Source organism: Diadema antillarum, unplaced genomic scaffold (assembly GCF_040938485.1).
Source record: "Diadema antillarum isolate AM-2024a unplaced genomic scaffold, OU_Dant_1.0 seq00000720_RagTag, whole genome shotgun sequence".
Lineage (NCBI taxonomy): Eukaryota > Metazoa > Echinodermata > Echinoidea > Diadematoida > Diadematidae > Diadema > Diadema antillarum.
In genome coordinates this window covers 1,058,790-1,073,621 of record NW_027271624.1, presented here as the reverse complement: position 1 = coordinate 1,073,621, position 14,832 = coordinate 1,058,790, and positions in this window count along the sequence as shown.

Here is a 14,832-nt window from a genome sequence, read left to right as displayed (position 1 = left end):
GTTAAAGCTTGACAGAACCTCCTTTATTCTTCCGCTTCACTCTTGATGTTTGTTTCATTTAATTCATTTTAGCTCAGCACGACACAAGCTTCAGCCAAAGTTGTTCTTCAGCAAGTTCATGCACATAAACAAAGCAAAATGCACAATAACATAAAGTTTGATTTTCTCTACCCGATTATTTCGCGGACATTGGGCAGTGTGTAATTTCCTTCTTTTTAACCTCGTTTCATAAATCAACTGCATTCCTTGTTCTCTCTTCATTTCTCCCGTCTTGTGCAGTCTACCAACTCGTTCTCTTTCCTGTTTGTTTTTTATTGGTACCATACCCACTTTCGCTCTTTGATACTGCTGAACTCTACGAAGAGTTCAGTGTTTGTTGATACCAGCCTTACACAACTCGCAATTAAGCGGAAATGACGCCACGCATCAAGGCGCACACCCGGATCTCTATGATTGAGCACATTTTCTCGGCACACATATTCATCAGCATGCAAACACGCACACACACGACGTCAATCATGTCCAGCGAATGATGCCGTGTCGTAATATCGATTATGGAAATCGATGTCTTCCAGTACGATAGATCGTTTTCCATGAATTCAGCCTCGATGACGCGTCGCACACCGATCGGACATGACCGAGTTTCTTGTTATTGTTTACGTTGCTGCTCTTTTTTTTTTACATGAAATTCTACATGAAGGGATCCGTGAACTCCGCACGAGCACTTATTCATCCCGTTCAGTTACAAATCTTTCGATCTCTTTTGAATATACAAGAAGCTCCACTATTAAAAAAAGATTGGGAATAACTCTCTGATTGTTTATGCTATCTTCATGTTTTGTATGATAGGATGAACGCCTTTTACTGTAGATCCAAATGCATATGAAGCTAATGTTTGCCATTTTACAAGTTACTCAGAAGTTATGTTGATGACGGAATCAGTCATTTATTATGATTAAACATTGTCATGTGGCTAAAAGGATAAAGAGCATGTGATTTTTTTTTCTTTCATAAGACAAATGGCGTATTGTGGCTAAGGGGTACGATGGGCTTTACTTTTATTATTCTATGTTAAATTTCGCTTGATGAGATGAAAACGTAGTATGAGCATTGTCTGTAAGTTAAAAGGATCACTGTAAAACATACACATACAGCATGTACAAGATGCAGGTATACTGAGGCAGACAGAAGTTGCACCTGATCAAAATTGGTATACTTACCTTCAGCCAATTATGGCCGAAAGTCATGACATGAAGGGGAACGTGTATTTCAGGATCGAATCAAGCACAAGCAAATCTCACATCCGACGAGAGTGCTGGTGACTCTATGCACAGGCGGGACATAATGGATTATTAGAAAAAAAATAGGTCATTATTACCTATATTACCTTTTGCACATGATTATCGACGGTGAATAAATATTTGATTGCGCTGCCGCTGGCTCGTGCTACTTATCAATCATTCTACTGCGGTATTTCCGTCTGGCGTTATTCTATTTTATCATTATCATCATTATTTTCTCTTTTTTTTGGGGGGGGGGGGAGGGGGATGGACGACATTGTTTTCTTGCCCGGAAAATAGGACATTCAATCGAGAGACGGTTTTCATCAGAAGAGCGGTTTGATTTGATTTGATTTGATTTGATTTGATTTGAGGTGATTTGAGTTGATTTGAGTTGATTCATCAGGTTCTGAATCATCATCTTGCATAAGTGAAATAAGATATCATGTCTCAGGGAATACATTATTCTAATGATGAATAAGCTAGTATATATGAAGCAATAGATTAAACAAACTGAAGGCCTACATGCTTAGCTAAGCTTGGTGTGATTTCAGCCCTTTCACTCGACTTCATCTGATAACATTGTTCGGCAGAAATTTGTTATCTTTATCATCATTCTATCATTTTCTTTAAACGATGAGGGAGATAGTGAAGATAGTTATTCCTAATACTGTTTTTCATCCGACAAATTCAGCAATAACCATAATGACAAAATTGAACATGATGTTGGCAGAATAATTTCGTTTTCAGTTTCGGACGGATGGGAATGAAGGAAGCGTGTGTTGCATAAATGGAAGTGTTGCTCGCAGTATACACCGATTTTCATTATTCGGAAGTAATGATTTATGTAATCACAGCACAATTTATTACTGCGCTGCAAATAATTTATAACTTAGTCCATTATTTTTCTGTTTATACAAAGCACTCCTATTAACTTTTAACAGGAACTGTTAAGAAATAAATTATCTATCGATTTCCAAGAAAATGGTTATTTTTTAAAATCTTTGTCCTTGTTCTCTCAGTGACTTTGTTTATTGCATGCATGCTCATTAGTGTTATTTTGGGCGCATGGTTTTTGTAAATGGTCATTTAGTTTTCGGAGAGAGCGAGTCCCGTACAACTAGCTCACTCAGAGTTGCAAACAGTAGCATGACTCATTTTCGAAGGCAGGCCTATCAAACGCTAATGAATTAAAAAAAAAAGAAATGGAAGAATAAACTTTTTTTCATGATCTGCTTTCATGTATTAATGTATCGCTTTTCACCGGATATTAGAATAAGCACCTACGTTAAAAAATGACAGCACAAAATCAAGAAACTATTAAGATTAAAACCTAAACCAAATACTAGTGTACACGAAACACAATTAAGTTCAGGTTTCTTTAATGTTAAGGATGGGTTTTGGTTGGATACCATGAAAATACCAATAACAGCGATTGATGAGGATGTTATGACGTAGTTTATTTTCACCGTGTGACGTATCAATTTTTGTAATTTTATGACACAGCGTAGAAAATAAAGGTATCACCTGTTGTGTACAGTTGTTAGACAAGGACGGCGAAATTTCAGGCTAAAAAAATGTGATACTCAAATGCTGAGAAAGGAAATAATCATATCACCTGTTAACGAGCTCGCTCAAACCGAATCCAATATGGCTATTAGAGTTCATGGCTTAGTCATAGCTCATTGCTCCGTCATTATTGTGGGGTCCGTCAGTGTTTCCATGGGAACGCGTGGAAGAATGATGGATTAGATTTGGGCGACGATAGGTGTAAATGGGAATCATCACAAAAACAACTGCTGCATGAAAGATTGGCAACATGCAGACCATTTCAGTTACGCCGTGGCAATTTCACCTGTTAGGACTTTGATACAGCTCCCGAATTCACCGAACCCTAATTCTGTGCGCACTATACCATCGTTAATCGTCCAGTTATCAGTATAATTACTTTACGTTGGAAATTGAGGGAGAGAGCTCCCAAACAGCATTAGCTTTGTTCACTTTTCAAACTCTGTAGTGACGTCACATCCTGGTGTTCCTACGCACTTGTTGTCAGCGATTCCCACAGTGTAGGGTCACCTGTGTTACTGTGCCTGTGTTACTGTGCCTGTGTTACTGTGCCTCCAAACCTTGGGTTCGAATCCCGGCTTCATGCGGTGCTTACGATTAAATATCTCTCCCTGGTTAGGAACGGGTAACGATGGGAGGAACCTCTACAGAGCGCGCCTAAACGGAAGAGATGCATTTGCTAAAAATGACTGTAACATTTCGATACTCTTGTTTGTTCCCAACTATAATCAAATGATCATAATAGATATAATTATAGAGATAAACACACATCCAGCACATGTTACACGCGCACACACGCACTCACACAATAATAATTACATTAAAACTGCAATAATATATGACTATAAGTATAACAATATACCATATTTACCTACATGTGCATGTATGTTCGTTCATGTACATAGCAACATAGCAGTCAGCTTGAAAACAAGAGTGAACACCTCCCTGCCCGCGCCCATACAAATTGATATATTCCTTTATAAAAGCACATACAAGACATTAGGTCGACGGCTTCCTGTACAAGGCGTCGTGCCGTATCTCAATGCGCAATCTTGCGATGTTGATGATAGGCACGTGTGCTATATTCCACTTTTTAACCGGGAAGCGGAAAACGCGGAGTCAACAGAGTAGAAACCAGTTTCATATAACGCCGCTGTTTGCCAAAGATACCAGAGTGGCGCCTCTTGTTCAGTTGATCAAACTCTATACCAACAAAGCTTCGCTGGTGTCTTTCCCTGCAAGGGAATATAGAGCGCGTGTACGAGTGTAGGTCGTTGTCCTCTCTTCTATTGAAACTTGCTCCAAACCAGTAGGCTTATCTATGTTCTGTGCTGATGTACGTAGAACGCTGTGTGTGGGCGTGTATCTATCTGTATGTCTTTGTACTGTGGTGTTTTATAACACTGGGGGGGGGGGGGTAGTGTTGTCACGCATTATGTTCAGGTGTTTTATAGTGTCATGTTTAGGCCTATTATATGCATAGTCTTTGAGTAGTGCGGTGCCTCGGTTATCTAATGCCAGCTATATGAATCACAAAATCTTACATGATTTCCGTGTTTATTTAAGTGAACGTGGAGTTATAAGGTGTTTCATGTTTTCATACCCGTTCCGTATACATGTATTACCAGACGTGCACGGCGCACGTGTACTGGCTGTATAATGAAAACAGTATCAGGGTCAGCTAGGAGGAGTCTTAATCATCTTATGAATCTATCCTGGTCTTTTTTTTTGTCTCTCCAATTACTTAACTCCTTAAGAAACATATAGTGTGAATATAATGACTACACTTACAGCACCTAAAATAAGTTCTTTTTAAGGAATTTCTCTTCATCACGATCTTTTCCCCATCAAGTTGCATTCGAATCGCTCAAAGAAAATTAATAGTCTTCTGTGTTATTACAAATCCAACACAAACATTAATCCCAAATTTCAACCCGCGTACTCTTCAGACTTATGTAAGACCGACAAGGAAACCAATGTCTACGGATAAGTTTGACGTCACCTGTTAACGTCTGATCAATGAAGAGTGCTTTGTGAGTGTTTAAAGAGAGTTAACTAGATAAGCATGACAACAACATGACAGAAACGCGCACATGCAGAAACATGCACGTGTAGACTTTAACACGCATCCAACACCCGAGGCGTCGATGATGATTGTCACAAGCATAAGCTATCTGTTTCCCTCAGTCATCTTAAACTCAAGAAAAAGACTCATATTTTTCACTCCACTGACACGAGGATTTCGTTTCTGCTGTCATCTCGTCAGATGTCCATCGCCTTATACACCGAATCTCAAAGAGGCTGGATTGAAGACGTGCAGATCAAGGTTACGACACACTTGCAATAGTATATAATTACATATTCTATGAAGCTATCGCTTCGTTCAAGGTGACTTGAAGAAAGTGTAGTAGAGGTTTAAATCTTTAGCAATGATTATATTTGTAATGAGAATCTACAGTTGCTTGATCATCGACTAAATGATCGTGATACCTTTCCATAAGCAAACCAAATGTATGTGAGGGAATTACATAATTTCAAACAATTTGCTTATTTTGATCATGATAAAAAAAAGTGAATTAGCAAATTATCTATAGCAATTTTGTTTAAGTCTAATCAGCATAAAGTTTGCACTCTCCATTTCTTTTGACTTTTTTTTCTTCAAAATTGACTTTTCAAATACAATTTGGACGTGGAGTACCCGTGTTAGAAATAATTCATATTATAGCATGACTTAAATTATGTATTCAATGCACGCATAATTCTGAACAGTATATACTACCCAATTGCAGAACTTTTCTCACCTGTCATAATATATTATACAATGGAAATGTTTATGTGTTAATGCAGTGGGATGCCTTTTTGACTTGCTGCTAGGTTGGGCAAACCTTTGACAATCTTCCGGGTTGTCATGGGAAAACTTTGTTACATAAATAGGGATGAACTTAGACTAAGTACTGCAGGTAGTCTTGTCATTTTATCTTTAATAAGAGATAGGGTATAAGGTTAGACTCAGTCACGGGCTTCAATGAAGCATCACGTGAAAGAAGCGTCAAATACAATTCAGTAATTACTTTACAAATAAACTGAAATATGATGTGTGTTTCCTCTGCGGACCTCGAAACAATCTATTACACTTTGTAGGCATGGCAGGGCCTAGTACGCAACTTTCTGAATACAGGTCTTACTTGGAGTCCAGTTTTCATGTAGTAGTTGATGATGTCTCAGGTTACAGCAAACCCCGGGCAAGTTTTCTGGTTGCTATAAGGAGCAAAATTTTTTATAAAAGTGGGGGAAAGTTCGAAAATGGTACAAGTAGTAAACTGATTTGTCGGATACAGTATGTTATAGGGCGTGCACGAACAGGATATGTGCGGTTGGTGCACGCCCTGTGTATGATATCGACGCACACTTAATCTTGATATATGAGCTGAATATGCACAATGACAGAAACCTGTTAAGATGATAGTCGTGTATCTAGATGAAATGGATGGCATTCAATTTTGCAAATGACATGACGAGAACTCTCTATAAATTCTATAAGAATTATTCTCCCCTTGTACTCTGTCAAAGGGTTTGAAGAGGAAACCAAATTCGACACGGTGCTACCCCTTTTTGTATACGAATCGCGCGGAAATAGACAGGATTTCGCTGCAAGTGGGTTAACCCATAAAAAGTGATTCTAGATCTTTGGAATTTGGAATGGAATTTTGCTGAGTATTCTAAAATGAAAGCCGACACATCTGACAAATTAGAATAGATGTCCCACTTTATAGCGAGATGCCAAATTTTCAAGACTTTCCATGCAGGAAGAGAGAAAGAGAGAGAGAGAGAGAGAAAGAGAGAGAAGACATATATCATTTTGTCTTTTTAATGTGAAAGAGTGCCGCAGCTCCATTTTCATGGATTTTAATATTTTGTTCAAAGTTGTCTATTCAATGTTCTTTAATTTTTGCATGAACAACTAAAAAAAAAAAAAAAATTGAACACCGTAAATATCATGATGGGGCTCTTCACCCTCACGGTATGTCCCAAGGTAGCAGATACGCGCGTATATGTTATTATGGCACTGCTTCATGATTAGTTTCATATCAGCAGGACTTGTCGTACTTCTGAATGTTGCACATTGAGAAACATTATACACATGCCGGGACGCACACCCATAACTTATAACTCACATTGGAAGCGGAGTTATCCTATGGAATAAAATTTGACACTCATTATTTTGAATCCTGCAAGAACACTGCTGTAACATCGGATAAATTTTCGGGCATTAGCCTAATATATACCTACTTCTCACTATACGACTTAATTGACAGTATAAATTATGAAGATTTTAACAATACTTTGTTCATTCTTTGATATCTGATTCTTTGTCCACATGAATTCTGCTCTTTTCATCTCTCCCTCTAATACTTCTCTCTGCACACACGCACAGACACACATATTATATATATATATATATATATATATATATATCATATATATATATATATATATGTATATATATATATCATATATATACAAAATAATTATGTATGCATATTCATGAACATTACATTATTGCACTGAACATTATTGGGTCGAACCTTTTAATTAAACGCAAAAATAAGCCTACATGTGGATTGACAAAATAATGTTAGCAGAGCACCTTAGTGAAAGTTTGACGAAAATTGGACAATCTGTTCAAAAGTTATGGATTCCTAAAAATATTTGTGCTAAATGAAGAATTATGTTCGAAAATATGAAAAAAAAAATCCAACATTTTCACTTTTTTAGCATAATGAAAGAGCACTTGACTTAATTACCTCTTTCAGAAAGCAGGGGGAATGATATTTCCCTTGACATAAACATTTTGTCAGTATAACAATTTTCTTAATATTTCCTTTTTATCGTTCTTCATGTGACATCACAAACTGTTGTACTCTTCTCATCCAGAGATAGCCGCACCAATCGTTTAGAAATCCTTAATTTTTTTAACAAATTGTCAAATTTTCATTAAACATACGCCGATGTGCTCTACAAATTGCTGCATTCACTCACACATGCATATTTAGGTTTTATTCCCCTTTAAATGGCGTAAGATACCACATTTGTAAGAAGATGGAAATGGAGAGGGATAGGCCCTTCTTAACATAAAATACACAGGTAGAAGTGTATGACACACAGGTATGAGTGTTCGTGTTTGACTTTCAATTATTTTCTAACACGTGGCGACGTAAGTAGGAATGTGTATTCCTCTAATCAGGTCTGAGTTCATTTTAAAACAGTAAGAGGGGGATCAGTAACCCAATATTGTGCATGCGTACACCGTTGCTACCTCGGCCAGTGCATGGCTGCCCCGCAATTGATGGATTATCGAACTGAAGGGAATATCATTCACAGAACTTGCGTATCACTTTCGCGACGCCACGCTTCACTCCAAATGAATGGCTCAATCTATGGTAGATGTGGAACGAGGATAACAGTACGACACGTGTATATTCACGATGAAAAGGAAAAGAAACCTTGATTATGATAGACGCAGCGGATTGAAAACGAATGTAGATCTCCCCAGGTGGTTCTTCGGCCTGTTGTGAGGGGAGAATACATTGAGACGATGACGGATAAGGACGCAAACGAAACGAGGCAATTTAGCTGAATCATGGGTAAGATTGCTCCCAGTATTAGGGACAAAGCTAGTGGGGATACATCAATCATCTCGACGTGGACAGTGTTCAAACTCACAACTGAACTCATGTTTGCTTCTTGTTGTTTTACTTGTTCAAGTCTGCAGCTATCTATATTACCATGTAGGCGCCGAGTATTCCACCATGATGATGGAGGTCTTCGATTAGAGTTTTTTTTTTTTAAATTCATTGTATCTTTTTCACTCTGATTCTACAACTAATAGTGTAACAGGTTTGATAAATTATAAAAGTAAGTCATCGCTGCTTATTCTGCATGGACAGTACCATTTATGCAGCAAGTTACAACCAGAAAGGCATAATCATTATGCTTGCAAAGTTCGTTCATGTTGTCAAACAACAAAATATGCCGAATTAAGGAAACAATGTGCTGTTGAGGGGGTGGGGGTACGTGGCGACAGTTAACTGGTACATCACGTCTCTTGAGTCAGATAGAGAGCCTGGCGTTTGGACCAGCTGTCGCTCTGAATCTGCTCAAAACCCCCCAGTGAAACCGTCCATTAAAGCACCCTTCTCTTGAACTCCGTCTAGATAGCCTCTCCTTTGAAACTCCCTTTCTCTGAACTCCCACAGGAGCTTTCTATCAAAGCCACGTTTCTCCAACAGTTAATCCAAACTGTCTACACGTAACAAATCTATTGATCTTCTGCTCCGCGACATTATTTTAGCACCCCCCCCCCCCTTCAGCCTTCAGATTGTCTTCATGCCCAGGAACTTTGAATCGCTTCCACCTGATACGCAGGTACTGCATTATGCAAGAATATCGACTGTCGGGAATGCTGGCTTGCAGACAGTTCCCGCGAGAGCCGAACACCGCCGACGTAAGAAATTCGGCGAAAACCAATAGCTCTGCCGGTTGGATCAATGACAACCTACTACTATTACATTGGGATTACTGTCTCTCCCCACCCCCCTTCAGAGCGAATCTGGCACCACAATCTGTCTAAGGTGTACCTAGAATGAAGTACAACCGGTACCTAGAACAACTCTGCATGATCATCATCATAGCAGAAGACGCCGCGCCGGTTGTCTGATCAGGTCCTCAGATATTGTTTTCTAGGAAAACAAACAAACAAACATACAAACAAACAAACACGGGGCACTCGGTAAAGGTGCTTCACTTGAAAAGACTATCTGATCTCTTCTGCATTATTGCTTAATAATCATAACAGCAACAAGAACAATTACAGGCACACACACACACACACACACACACACACACACTCACACGCAGGCTTAAAACCACATAGAAACACTTATGAATTGGCAAAGCATATCCACGACAGGCCGATGATTTGAGATTGTGATTCTTTTAACATGCCTTCATTAGTTGTTACAAAGAATGTAACTCGACATCCAAGGGTGAATTCCTCGATACCTACGCCACCTGTGACGGCAAGGTAATGAACGTGCAGTGGATTTCCAGCTGTTGAAATGTATTCAACACGAACAGGTGCGTTAAATACCTCAGTACCAAGTCATCACGGGAAGGTATTCCATTCGTTCTTAACCCTATTGTCACGAAGATTATCAACTACCAACATAATAGAATACCGAAGTGATGACATCACAATCTTTTGTGATAGCTTGAATGGAACCAGGTGCGAGCATGGTTGACAACAATAGTGGTCAGGAGCTCTGGCAGATATTCGGAACAGGTGAGATTGTTTAGAATCATTTGCCATGGCGATGGATGGCTATATACTTTGGCAATCCATTCTATCACATCAACGGTTGTCTATGCTTCGGCAGTATTCCAGAAATCGGCAGTGTCTTTGCATTAGGAGAGTAAACTATTGTACTCCTAATTAATAATAGTAACAATAGTCTATAAAGCGCATTGAGATACTTAACAAGTGTGAAATGCGCTATTATATACAAAACCAGCTATTATTATCATTATTACTACTACTGCTACTACCACTCAAGTTTGCATACATTTTTTTCCCTCCGAGGATATTTTACCATTCTGTCCCATCCACAGATATGATATTATACATGTACTTAATGCATTCCGTATTTGGAATACACTTTACATGCTGTAATGGATGTTGCTATGTCGGGCAAGGATCAGAAGCTTTCTAGCTGTCGGGAAAAATTTGTCATCCAGGTATTATACATGACAGAATAAAGGAAATTTACTGCTTATTCAATCGTTTTTATGCCTCCACCACGAAGTGTCACCAGAGCATTATTTAAACTTTGTTTTGTTACTGTAGTTATTTCATATCATCAGTAGATTTTGCTCCTCACGACATTTAAATAAATATACCTGTGACTGGTTGATATTTATTTCGTTTTCTAACTTCATGCAAAATGAGAGCACAAACAATATACCGTATGTTTGTTTCGACATGAAGCAGCATCAATTATAAAGACCCCGTTTATCACCGTCTGCTTCAAAACGTGTCAAACTATGCTCTCTTGACTGTACAATGATATTCATTTGGATGGCGTATCTCTCAAGGATACAATAGTTTCGAAAGTCATCGTGTCACCGTAAACTCACCTGTGAACACATGCTGCTATGCTATGGCAAACATTTTCCAGAATGTTTCATTCTAGCGCTCTAGTTTAATATTGGAAGTACGGAATATGGTCGAATCTATGTAGGCCTATGATCGATCATTTCCACTCTTTTCAAGCATTCAATTTCACGGCTTCATGTTTGAATAATTATCAGAGACAGCAGTAGAATTTTGTTAGCGTGAGAACAATATGGAACGATGCAGTTTTTGTTCCTTTGATTATCAGTACTGAATGTTACTTTTGTCTCCGCGTCGTAAGTTTAGCGAAATTTGTATCTGCGACGAATGTTTATGACGTGTCTCCTCCAAGCTTGAACAATGGATGTGCAGAACAACACTTTTTCTTTTAAACCTTCGCCACGAATTGACGCCGGAGGCATTATGTTTTCGGGTTGTCCATCCGTCCGTATATTTAATTTTGTAGACAGTGTATAACTTCAAAACCGCTAGAGGTATCGTTATGAAACTTTGCATATGTACGGGTGGACTTTTGGGTGCAGTATGCTAAAGGATTAAGGTCAAAGGTCGAGGTCAAATTCTTAAAATTTCACCATTTCCTAGATATCCATGCAATGCCTGAAGGTATTTTCTTGAAGCTTGGCACATACATGTTTACCGATAAGAATCTCTAGGGAAAGTTTTGGGCATGGGGTCAAAGGTAAAAAACAAAGGTCAAGTGAAAATGCTAAACTTTCATTTTTTTTCTCTCTATCTCGGAAATGGCTCAAGGTATCTTCATGAAACTTACTCATGTACTGCCTGACAATGAATCTCGTGGAAATTTCACGTTCATGAGGTCAAGGGTCAAGGATCAAAAGTCAGGTGAAAATGTTTAAATTCACTATTTAATGCTGAAATAACATTTGAATTAAAATCGAATTTCTCCTTACCTTGGAGATAAGTCAATGTATCAATCAAACTAGGTATCTAATACATCCATTACTGCACACTGATTCTGTAGGGAAAGATTTGGGCAATGTGGTCAAAGGTCGAGCAATTTTTTTTTTTTCAAATTTTGAAAATAGCTCAAAATATTGTCATCAAAATGGATGTTACCAGTTGGTGATTATTTGAAGAATTGTGGGCCATGAGTTTAAAGGGCAAAGTTCAAAAGTCCATTGAATTGTACTCATATACCTGAATACTTGCTCTCTTAAATATTTAGCCATTCATCCCAATGAAACCCAGTTCAAGAAGAGTAGACCCCCAACAATTTTGTGTCAAAACATGTCATTTCAGTTTTTGTTTGCCTATTATGTGAAATTGTCATGTGACATTGTTAAGACGTACTGTAGACTTATTGGGAGAACCATGTGATATGGTGGAGGCATACCAGTCGCCATAGCGACAATTCTAGTTTTGCCTAATACTGTACCCGCGTCCCAGGATTTGCGCATTACGTCGCAGATCTGAAGCTAACAGCAGTTTAGCGCCGCCCTTATCATCCTTACGGTTCATTATTGGCCTTGTTTATACTTCATGAAACTCATGGAACGAAACACAATTTGCACAGATGCCTTAAATGCGTTACTTCAACCCCTCCCATCCCCTTCCCCGCCACACACACACACACACACACACACACACACACATCATAATGACAGGCAATCAAGTTTATGTTGGGAATTTAAAAGTAATGATAATAATAACTCATTAAGACTCATTACACAGCTTGCAGCTTGAAAATCTATATTCGTATCACGCCTAATTACCTCATTTAGTAGGATGCGCAAATAGCGAGGATCACACATCCTATTAACATGTGCATATGTACATAACAAGCCTACACACACACCCACACACGCACACATACACACACACACACATATATATATATATTGTGTGTGTGTGTGTGTGTGTAGGCATGTGCATGATATTCACTTGCACATAGAGTTAAGAAATGGCCAGTGATACACTACACAGTGATATATATATATATATATATATATATATATATATATATATATATTATATATATATATACATTATGTATTTATTTCTTTTCATGTTTATCAGGCCTTGACTGCCATACACATAGCTTGGGCACAGAGAGACCACAAGGTAATGCCTCCATTCCAAATTAATTGCGAAGTGCTGGACACAACACCCTCCCGGTACACACACACGCACACACACACTCGTAAAGCCCCTGGAATGCAGAGCCCTTTGATCTGCGCGGGAAAAACAGATATAAAAGGAAAGCCGACAGGTAAAACGTGGCGAGCCACTCAAAGCACTGCATCCAATGCATCTAACAGAATGCAATTAAACCAGCATCATGATCTAGTCCAATAAAGCCATATACTGCTCTTTGCAGATGACACTAATGGCCTCTCAAAATTACGGCACAATTTTTTTCTAAACATTGACAAGTTCTCTTCTTCTCATTTCATAGATAATACGCACGAGGTGTAATCTAATATGGATTCTTAATGCTACAATCCCGATTCGACCTTGGGTGATTTTAGGTGTACTAATTTGCTCATGGGTGAAACATTAATACAGACATGCTTCCTCCATCTACTACGCAATGGAGAATGATTTCAACAGCGTGTTACGGTGTGTTCCGTTATTTCATTAAGGTCGCGTGTTGAACTATGGTACTTTGAAAATGTGATTTGGAAGTTGAAAATCTCAATTCTGGTGCAAGTGACCCTTTATACAATTCATGTTTAAACTTTTATTATCAGAGTCAGTTAAAGATGATTTCAATCTCGTGAAAGCGAGCACTCCAATAGTTTATTTCACTTGAAGCAGCTGTCATCTTGTTTCACATATTGTAACTAAAAATCTGAGTCCATTTTGTCAAAAATTTATGCCAGTTATTCAACTTTATCAGGGACTCTCCTCTCCAAATGGCATGATTTGCTCTGAGTTTCATTAATAGATTGCACTGACATGTTCTTTTCACTTTTTTGACATTTACACTGCAGTCATGAATCAATAACAGGGGCGGATCCAGGAATTCCATAAAGGGGAGGCGCCTTTGCAAAATTCAAAAAAAAGGGGGGGGGGCACACGGCCCCATTCTTTTTTTAATTTCTTTTGTTTTAACAAAAAAATAAAGAGGGGGTGCACGCCAGGTGCCCCCCCCATCTGCCACTGAATAAATCTAGTAGTTATTATAAACAGCTGTACACATAGATTGTATATATAAAACAACTAAATGTTCAATGTCAAAATGACAATGTAATGACCTGCCAGTTCCTGCTACATCAACCACTGAGTATTAATGATAATCAAATAATTCGTTGTGAATGGAGACTGTAGTGATCTTTTTTTTATTCATTAAATCATTTAGTGTGCATTTTTCTTTTGGTGAATGTAAGGGTTGTAGGGATACAGGTGAAAGGTCAACGGTCAATGGTGAAAGGTATACTGAACTCTGGCTACATAATTATGTCCATTTCCAGTCAGTAATCTCAGGTGGGAAATGGCAGGACAAAAAGACATTAGGAGGTATTGAATGGGTCAGAGGTCAAATCTCATGGATAAAGGTGAGCATATGTAAATGAAGGGCCCACATTTTTGTTGGGCTCCATACATATAGGTATCATGCTGCGGTGAAATTGCTGCAGATTCTTATACACTGACCTATATGGTATCACAATGTAAACGGTGACATGACATTTGCTCCTGCGACAATAATATTGCTCCGGTCTTATTTTCTCTAAGGACTTAGGGTTAGGGTTAGGGTTGTGATAGGGTTTTAGGTTTAGTTTGATGTGAGAATTAGGATTAGGGTTAGGGTTATGTTTATGGGTTGAATTT